This window comes from Lonchura striata, unplaced genomic scaffold (genome assembly GCF_046129695.1).
Source record: "Lonchura striata isolate bLonStr1 unplaced genomic scaffold, bLonStr1.mat Scaffold_232, whole genome shotgun sequence".
NCBI classification, from domain to species: Eukaryota; Metazoa; Chordata; class Aves; order Passeriformes; family Estrildidae; genus Lonchura; species Lonchura striata.
In genome coordinates this window covers 69,829-79,395 of record NW_027461141.1, presented here as the reverse complement: position 1 = coordinate 79,395, position 9,567 = coordinate 69,829, and the positions used below count along the sequence as shown (strand labels likewise).

Below are 9,567 nucleotides of genomic sequence, written 5' to 3'. Positions count from 1 at the left end.
TAAAATTTTGGGGGTCCTGGGTGGGGTCTTGTGTTCCTGAAAAGAATTCTGGGGGTCTCAGGGGGCTTTTGGGCGTCCCAGGAGGAATATTTGTGAACCCTGATGGGAATTTTGGGGGTCTTGTGGGGGTTTTGGTGTCCTGAAGGGAATTTTGGGGGTCTCAGGAGGTTTTTGGGGATCCCGGGGGGGTTCTGTGGTTCTATATGGAATTTTGGGGGTCCCAGGGGGATTTTTGGGGCTCCTGAAGGGAATTTTTGGATTCCCAGGGCTGTTTTTCGGGGATCCCGCTGGGTTTCTTTGGTGGTACCAGAGCTGTTTTTCGGGGATTCCGCTGGGTTGTTTTGGGGGTCCCGGGGGTGTTTTTGGGGTCCCCCTCTCACCAGTCCATGGACGCTTCCACTCCCCGATTCCCGGTCAGCGCCAGCGCCTTCGCCCTGCGGGACCGGGGGGCTCCTGGTTATTTTTGCGGGGTTCCCGGGAGGGTCCTGTTATAAGTTGAAGCGAATAATTTGATTCAGCCTTTTAAGATCAATTAATAATTTTATTAATTACAGCAAGCGATAGCAAGCAAAACAGCGCTGGGTTCAGCTGGGAGCCTGGCTCCGCCAAAAGCTGACAACCTTTCCTTCTCTTCAGTCCCTTTTTATCTTGCATGAGTGGGGGTGGTGAGTCTCGTTCCACCGTGGTTATCAGTCCCAAAAACAATGGATTTCACAAGTGGGGTGGTGTGTCTTCTTCCACTGCGGTTTATCAGTTTTCAGCAACAATGGGTTTCCACTGCGGTTATCAGTTCCAGCCAGTCCTGCAAAATCTTTCACAATCTTTGTTTGTGGTTACCAGTCAAGCCTGCAAATTCCATGTCCCGACTTCCCCCTCTTTTATCCTAATTTCATACTTTTGATGAACAAACAAGTCAATGCAGTTTCTCACAGTCCTGAGGCGTCCCGGGAGTCCCGGGGTCTCCGGGGCCTTTCCGTGTCTATCCCTGCCCCCCCCCTCCAATAATCCCATTCCCGGTCCCGGTGCCGTTACCGGGTCCACTCCGGATGCTCCCGCCCGCCCTCCCCCGTTGTCCCCGGCCCTCCCCCGGTGTCCCAACGGTGCCAGCGCCTCCAGGGCGAGCCCGGGCCCGGTCCCACCACCCTCCGCCATCACGGCGGCGCCGGGCTCGCGACGCGTGGAGGACGACGGCCGGCGCGAGACAGAAATGCAGAAAGCGTTCCGGTACGGACGGCGGCCTCCGAGGGATAAAAAGCCTCAACTGCGTTCTCGGACGGACGGCGTCTAGAGAGGGAGAGAAATCCTAAAATGCGTTGTGGTACGCACGGTGGCCGGACAGGGACGAAAATGCCCAAATGCGTTCTCGTACGGCAGGTAGCCGCCGATGGACAAAAAGCTAGAAATACGTTCTCGTACGGACGGCGGCCGCGCAGGAACAGAAATCCTCAAATGCGTTGTGGTACGGACGGCGGCAGTAGAGGGACAGAAAGTATAAAATGCGTTGTGGTACGGACGGCGGCCGTATAGGAACAAAAAGCTTAAACTGCGTTCTCGTACGGAGGGCGGCCGGTTAGGCACAAAAATCCTAAAATGCGTTGTGGTACGGACGGCGGCCGTATAGGAACAAAATAATAAATTGCGTTGTGGTACGGACGGCGGCCGAATATGGAAAAAAATCCTCAAATGCGTTATGGTACGGACGGCGGCCGTACAGGGACAGAAAGTATCAAATGCGTTGTGGTACGGACGGCGGCCGTATAGGAACAAAAAGACTAAACTGCGTTCTCGTACGGACGGCGGCCGCGTAGGGACAAAAATCCTAAACTGCGTTCTCGTACGGACGGCGGCCGTACAGGGACAGAAAGTATCAAATGCGTTGTGGTACGGACGGCGGCCGTATAGGAACAAAAAGTCTAAACTGCGTTCTCGTACGGGAGGCGGCCGTACAGCGACAAAAAGTATCAAATTCGTTATGGTACGGACGGCGGCCGTACAGGGGCAGAAAGTATCAAAATAGTTATGGTACGGACGGCGTCTGGAGAGGGACAGAAAGACACAAAGCGTTTTGTTACGGACGTCGGCCGGAGAGGGACAGGAAGCCGCTCGCGCCGCCGCCATCCCCGGCGCCGCGGAGCCGCCTCCAGCCCTCCCCTCACTCACAGACACCGCCCCGCTCGCCGCTCGCTCCCTCCCCTCGCCCCTCCCGCCCCGTCTCGGCGGGTTTTGCAGGGCGCTGGCTGGGGGGCTGCAGTACCCCTTTCTGTCCACAAGGCGGCAGCACTGCCGCACGCCACCGCCGGGGGCCGCCGCTCGCCTCGGGGCCGCGGGCGGGGCAGGCGGCAAAAAAGAACGGGCGCCGTCCCCTGCGGAACGTCCTCGGTAGCAAATGCCCCGAAACATCTCGCGCGGAAAAGAACGCCAACAAAAAAAAAAAAAACCCTGCCTCTAACCCAACAAGAACCAAAAGAAAAAACCTTTTCTTTTAAACTGCATTTCAATGTATTTTATTTTTGTATTTTTCATATTTATATTCACATTCGGATTTATAATTCGGATTTAAAGGCCGGCAGGGGAGGGAAGAGGGACGGGGCACAGAGGAGGGAGAGAGGGGGAATGGAACGGAGTAGCGGGGCAGGGACAGGATAGGAAGGAGCCGGGTTTGGGGGGGACACGGAAACGGGGGAAAGAGAGGTAACTGAACACGGGCAGGAGGATGGAGCGGTAGAGAGAGGGACAGGAGGGGATCCTCCCGGCGCCCCGGCTCCGCCCCGGCTCAGCCCCGCCCTGCCCGGGATGCTGCGCTCGGCAGAGCTCGGCTCCGTTCGGCTGGACTCGGCTCCTCGGCCAGCTTCGGCTACTTTCGGCCACGCTCGGCTATTTCCGGCCGCATTCGCCTCGATTCGCCTCTTCGGCAAAGCTCGGCTCGCCTCGGCTGAACTCGGCAAAGCTCGGCTCCGCTCGCCTCCTCGGGCCCTTTCGGCTGCTTTCGGCCACGCTCGGCTATTCTCGCCCGTACCCGCCTCCATTCGCCCATTCCCACAGCTCGGCTCCCTCCGGCTCACACATTTCCTCAGGGCACCTCATTCCACTGCACACAAATTGCAGCCCCTAAAAGGCTTGCGGCTTTTTAAAAACACACACACTTGCTCCTTTAGGACAAGAATAGTTACATCTAAAAGCAATTCCCTCATTTTGCATCTCCTTTTTATTTAACCCCCCCAAAATCCCATACATATCACAAGGAATGTGCAGTTCTGGTTCCCCCACCCTCCATACCCTATTTGTACAAAGGACCTGGGCGCAGCACACACTCGGGATTCAACTGAATAAAGCCCGGCTTCAATAATCAGAACAAATGACGTTTGTTTACAAATTAGGTGCAGTTTTGTACGGTGCTGCGTACCCTTGGAGCTGAGTCGAGGAAAAAGAACTGGAACCTAAGTTTTAGCAGCCAAGTCATTTGTAACTTGTGCCACAAAGTAAAACAAGCATAACTACAGTATTATCTGCTGAAGTTCTCCACTGTGGATTTCGGGTACAGCAGCACGTGCTTTACTCCCAGCAAAAGCTGCTCAGGTGGGGGGAGCCAGGAAGCCAAGTCTCTCCACTTTGTCTGAACACCATCTTCCAGGAAGGTACTGCTTCCTCTCTCCCAGGCTCCCTTCAGCAAAGTGGCAAATACAGAATCCGGTGCCACAGGAGGCTCTTGGCTTACCTCCTTGTGGTTTTCAAACTGTTTAAAGCCAAACAAAAAGCATAAGAGAAAAACAGTGATGAGTATGAAACAAAAATCTCTTCAGCCACCTTTGTTTTGAGATGAGCTCTGAACTGAAGCTCTGGGAGCACAGGCGTGCAGTCCTGCTAGAACAGAGCTGCCCAGCAGTGTCCCCAGGGGCATCTGGAGTGTTCACACTGCTGAGCTGAGAAAAACTCAACAAACCCAGCCATGGGGCCTGTGATCCTCCACCCACCCGGGGGAACTCCGGGTGCTGTAAACAGAGGCCACAGCGCACACCAGGCTTTGCTGTGCCTGCTGAGGAGTCTCTGTATGAGTCCTGAGCCCTGGCATCGCCTCCCAAACACCACAGAGACCTCTTGTGCCATCAGAGAAAAGCCCTGGAGCAAACGTGTGTCCCCAGCACGACCAACAAGAGATGCAGAATTACCTCCTCAATAAAAACGCTGTTTCTGATGGAAATGTAACCTCTGTCGACTACGAGGATTTTACAGGAATACTGGCTCAAGAATTCAGTGACTTCAGGGATTCCATACCACAGGCTCCTGGGACTGCTTGGGCATCCAGAGTCTATAGTATCGGTTAAACTGGTAGAGCTGAGGATACTTAGCAGCTTTCAGGGACTCGGGACCTTTGTCACAGAGCTGGAACGTCACGCAGGGAGCAAGGGGTTCTCTCGGAGAGTGCAGGAGGCCAGTGAAAACAGCACCAAGGTCCTCCACGACGTCTGCTCCTAGAAAAGCCAAATAAATTAAACTATTGACATGAGCACGGACACTGGGGCAACCTTCCTTACTTTGGGCCTTGCCAGCAGCCCACAGAGCCTCATGCAGAAAAGAACTGAACGAGATCAAAAAGTGTTCCTAGTGACCTAGACACGTGCTTCTGGCCGCTGAGGTACCTGAAAAACCCTCCAGACATCATCAGCTCTTGCTGAAGCAAATAATCCACCTTCACTGTGTTGTGCCAAAAACACGCCCGGCCCTTAACAGGGAGAGACCCTGCCAGGCACCGCCTCAGAGAAGACCCTGGCTGTACTGGGGGGGCATACCCAGCCAACGTGTACAAATTAAACAGAATTTTCTGTCAGAACTGGGACTTTCAGTACCCCCCAGGTGCTACTCGACTGCCACATACACACAGAGGGCTTCGTGAGGTGCTCTGGGGTTGGCCAGTCCTGCTCCAAGCCCTGCTGATGCCCCTGTGATTTTAATGCTGTCCTCAAGGAGGTGGTAGAACCTCACGTATTTGCCCCTGGAGCTTAATTTCTGAAGTTTTCTTTGGGAAATGCATCCATTTCCTACTTAAGAATGCAGTCCCCTCTCCCTGATCTCGGGAAGAGCTGCCTACAGGTATGGGAACCACCTCTCCTCTCCTCTGCCCTTAAAACACTGTGTTACTGAAGCCAACTACTTCCAGACCAAGACTGTCCATGCAGGCACAGTGTCCCTTCTCTTTAGGGTCAGGGAAAAAGGGCAGAAGTACCTACAGAGCTTCAATGCCCCTCTTGAGCACAAAACACCGTGAATCTGCACCTCCTTCTGCTTGCAGGGAAGATAATAAAGTGCCTCAAGGTAAAAAATGATAAATGGTAAAAAATTATTGCAAGAGGGTAGAAATGATGCCACTTTCACTCCACTGCTAGAAATTACACATAAAACATAAAAAAAACCTGTACCTGTTCCATTTTCAGACTGAAGCAACAGTATATTCCTGGCTCCTAATGCAGCAGGGACAACAGCACTGAAAGGAAATGTTTGGATAATCACATCTTCATTTAAAAGGAACCCGATTTCTTCATCTAAGCCATCACTGCTCTCCATCAGAACAGCCAGCATATCCACGACATCTAATAAGTGAAGGAAAAAATGTAAGCAGAGGATCCAGACTAACTGGGAAAACAACAGAGGTAGAATGCAACATTCCAGGAACACAAGGTATCTTTTTAATTCCCCAAAAAAACACAAAACAAACAAAACAAACAAAAAACTCCACCAGAATGGAAACATTTTATACGGCTGCCGTGAGGACTTTCTTGGGTTGTTACTGATGTTTGGAGGCGTGTAAGAGCAGTTAACACTTGTGTTTGTGATGCTTTTGCTTGCTTTTGTAACTTTTCCTTTAGTACTTTAATAGTTTTAACTAAAAATGTTTGTTGCTTTGTTGGTAACTAGTTATCTTTCTTAGTGTATTTTTTATAGTTTAATTAGTTTTTAATGTATTTAATATACTTCTTGTAGAAGTATTACATTTTTGTAAAGCATAATGCTTTAATAATGATTTACGTATAAACTTAGGCACTCTAGTTTTTTTTATTGCTGTTGTTGCTTTATTAATAAATGCTTTAAAAGTTGGTTTGTTTTTTTTTGCTTAATTTTTATATATGCTGGTAAACTTCTTGGGTCCTTTACTTGATCTATAGCTCGTTGAGTTAGTTGCATTGCCTTTTGACATTTTTTAGGTTTTAAGGTTTGTGCCTTAGTGAGAAAATATGGTCTTAAGCTTATCAATTTATCTATAGTTACTTTGTGAAGAGGATCTTTAGGCTGCTTTTGCATAGCTACAGCTTTATTAGCTTCTGCTTGCTAGTGTGCACTAAATAAAAGTTTCTGATGCGGTGACAAAATAAGTTTAGCAAGACTTTTATAATTTTTTGGTAGCAATATATTAGTACTCTAAATATAATTTAATATTTGCTTAGTTGGTTTATTAGTTACTCTAAACTGACTCACTGTAGCTTGCAACTGTGACAACAATTTTTAATCTAACGGTGTAATTTGAGCTGTTAACCTTTTGCTCGCTTGCTGCTGAAAAATTATAGGATAAGCTAGTTCTGCTGCTAGTTCTAAAGTTTGCTTATTTTCTTTGTTTAGTTTTTCTTTTGTTAGAATTGCCTAAACTTCTTTTTGCTCTCTGGCCAGAGCCTTTGTTAAGTCAGACTTTGCCTTAGGGGTTGATTTACTGACAGACAAACTGTGACAAACCAGTGATCTCTGTTTGGGGGGGCTGGAGGAGCCGTGGGCTCACAACGCGACTCTGTTTCCGTGTCCTCAGGCACGGGTCGCAATGGAGGTAACTCCACTGTAGACACAGCAGGTGGCATGGAAATACTAGGTAATTAATTTTTTCTGCTATAACTTTCATTCTTCTCTAGTGTAGAAGTTGCTTGTGCAGCAGCTTTTTTTTCTGCCTGATGTTGTAATAACTCATTGTGAACTACCTTTTACAACTTTTTTAGCTTTTTGGCTGTCTTATCATCATCTAAAATGTCTTACTATAGTTTATCTTTAAACTTATGCCACTTAGACAACTTATGTACTGTATGAGGATTTATAAAGAACCCCTTAGCATACCTATATGTTAATAACCTTGGCAGATCTTTATGTAAATCAATGTTTTTAATCTGCCTTTTCTGCAAGAATGCAGTAAATAAATCATATGCTGCTTGCCTCTCCATACCTATATTGTCAGCGCTGTTGCAGCCCTCCGAGGTCGTCGGCAGCACGTATCGGCCAGGCTTGCCTCTGCAGTCACCTGGGGCACGGTGCACTCTATTTCAATTCAGGACCTGAACTCTTTTTCCTCACCCCAACGTGGCGCCCATCACATCGAGATCACCATTTCTGTGGAAAAATGACGGGAGACAAGCCTATTTTATAATGTTAATAAGTTTCAGTTTATTCTAAGCACGCATGTACAGTTACACCCGTTATATAAAAAGGCGCATTTTTAGCCCCTTAAAACCAACCCCGGCGGCCTTTGAGGCGGATTCCCGTAACCAACATGGCGGCTGCGCCGTAACATCGCCACAGCGCATGCGCCACACACGCACCGAGGGTGGAAGCGTGTTCGGTGCCGTACAGTGAAACTGCGCATGCGTTACGTAAACGGAGGCGTCCCGGTATATAAGCGGCCGGGAAGCCCCGTAGCGCTCTTTTGCTGGGTCGGAGGAGAAGCGGCCGCCATGTGAGGCGATGGGGGGGGGCGCGGGAAAAGCGGGAATTTCCAGAGAAAAGAGGGAATTTCCTGGGAAAAACGAGCATTGTGAGGGGAGAAATGGGGTTTGGGAGGGGGAATGGGGATGGGGAAGGCAGCGGGGTGGGAATTTGGGCGGTGAAGGCCGGGAAAGGGGGGAAGTGGGGCTGGGAGCGCGGGGAGGGGGGGGCGATCACGGATTTATAAAGTTTAATTTTAAATTAAAGGTCTGGGGTGCGGCTGCTGGGATTTGGGGAGGGAAAGGGGGATGTGGAAAAGGTGGAGGGGGAAATAGGATTTAGAGTGGGGAAAAGGAGGGGAAAAAAGGGGAATAAGAGCCGGAAAAGAGGAAAAACGGGGGGAAAATAGGAAAAAAGCTCCATAATGGGGAAGAAATTACTCGGAGGAGGAAAAGATGTTTCCTTGGGTTTTTTCCCACTTTTCACCGCTTTTCCCCCCACATTTTTCCCTTTTCCCACATTTTTCCTCATTTCCCCCCCCCATATTTTTCCTCTCTTTTTCATACATTTTCCCTCGCTTTTTTCCCACATTTTCTTCCCCTTTCCCCCGTATTTTTCCCATTTTCCCCACTGTGAAAAATGCTTATTCTGTGATTGGTTTTTTGCAAATGTTATAATAAATATTGTATGTGTAATGTTAGAAAGTCATGCTGTCAATTTTTCTAAGTAGTGTGATAAATGTCATTTTAAGTCACACCCTAACCCTAACCCTAACCCCTAACCCCAGTGGGGTTTTGGGGGTCCAGAAGGGAATTTTGGGCGTCCCAGGGGGGGTTTTGGAGTCCTGGGGAGAATTTTGGGTATCTCAAGAGGTTTTTGGGAGGAATTTTGGGGTCCCAAAGAGAATTTTGTGGGTCCTGGGGAGGGTTTGGGTCCTGAAGTAGAATTTTGGGGGTCTCAGGGGGTTTTGGGGGGTCCCAGGAGGAATTTCAGGGACCCTGATAGGAATTTTGGGGGTCCCAGCGGGGGTTTTTGGGTTCCCAAATGGAAGTTTGGGCGTTCTGGGAGGGGTTTTGGGGTCCCAAAGGGAATTTTGATGGTCTCAGGGGGGTTTTGGGAGGAATTTTGTGGGTCCCGACCAGAATTTTGAGGGTCCTGGGGGTGGGTTTGGGGTCCTGAAGGGAATTTTGAGGTCTCACGAAGTTTTTGGGGGGTCCCAGAAAGAATTTCGGGGACCCTGATGGGAATTTTGGGGCTCCTGGGGGGGGGGGGTTTGGGGTCCCGAAGAGAATTTTGGGGGTCAAGAATTTTCTTTATCAAGAATTTCTTGATAAAGAAAAAGATGTTTTGCTATGTCTTATATCTGTTAACAAAACTGGATATGAGAAAAAAAAGACATATAGTAATAGGGACAACTACCCTCACCTTCCTCACTGCTCACTCTGCACAGATTTTCGGGGGTTTTGCGTGTTGAATCCAAATTGTAGTCTAATTGCCCATGCAGCAGTTCTCGGAGCCCAAAATTCGTCTGAACTGCAGAAAAACACATTCCTTGGTGAAGAATATAATATCTTGTAGCAGTGCATTGGTTACATTTTTAACCACCACAAATCAGTTCAAAGTTCAAAACAATCAGATCTGATGAAAGAAAGGAGTCATCAGCTCCTGGAGGTACCCTGGCACCAGGCCCTTCACATTAGGAAGCAGATTTGAATACACACAGTCAGAAACTTGTAAGAAGCACTCAGCCTCTACAGAGCTAGATCACAAAATTAATCTCACGCAATGTCTGCCCCTTAGCCAGGTTTTGAGCTAATGTCATGATGTCAGGAGCGGGAGTTGTCTCCTTGTCATTAAGTATAGGGTTCCGCTGGACTGTTCAGCTACTTGCACAGA

General features: G+C 49.1%; 2 long non-coding RNA genes across 2 annotated transcripts; both read right to left on the bottom strand.

Annotated features, from left to right (window-relative positions):
* Positions 1-520: 520 nt before the first annotated feature.
* LOC144248661 (uncharacterized) lies at positions 521-1,360 on the bottom strand. Its single transcript, XR_013341974.1, has 2 exons — positions 1,233-1,360; positions 521-811 (listed from the first exon to the last, which is right to left on the bottom strand). It is a non-coding gene; the product is annotated as an uncharacterized LOC144248661 (long non-coding RNA).
* Positions 1,361-2,488: 1,128 nt separating this feature from the next.
* Positions 2,489-7,544, bottom strand: LOC144248660 (uncharacterized). Its single transcript, XR_013341973.1, has 5 exons — positions 7,485-7,544; positions 7,196-7,359; positions 5,415-5,585; positions 4,167-4,469; positions 2,489-3,733 (listed from the first exon to the last, which is right to left on the bottom strand). It is a non-coding gene; the product is annotated as an uncharacterized LOC144248660 (long non-coding RNA).
* Positions 7,545-9,567: the final 2,023 nt, after the last annotated feature.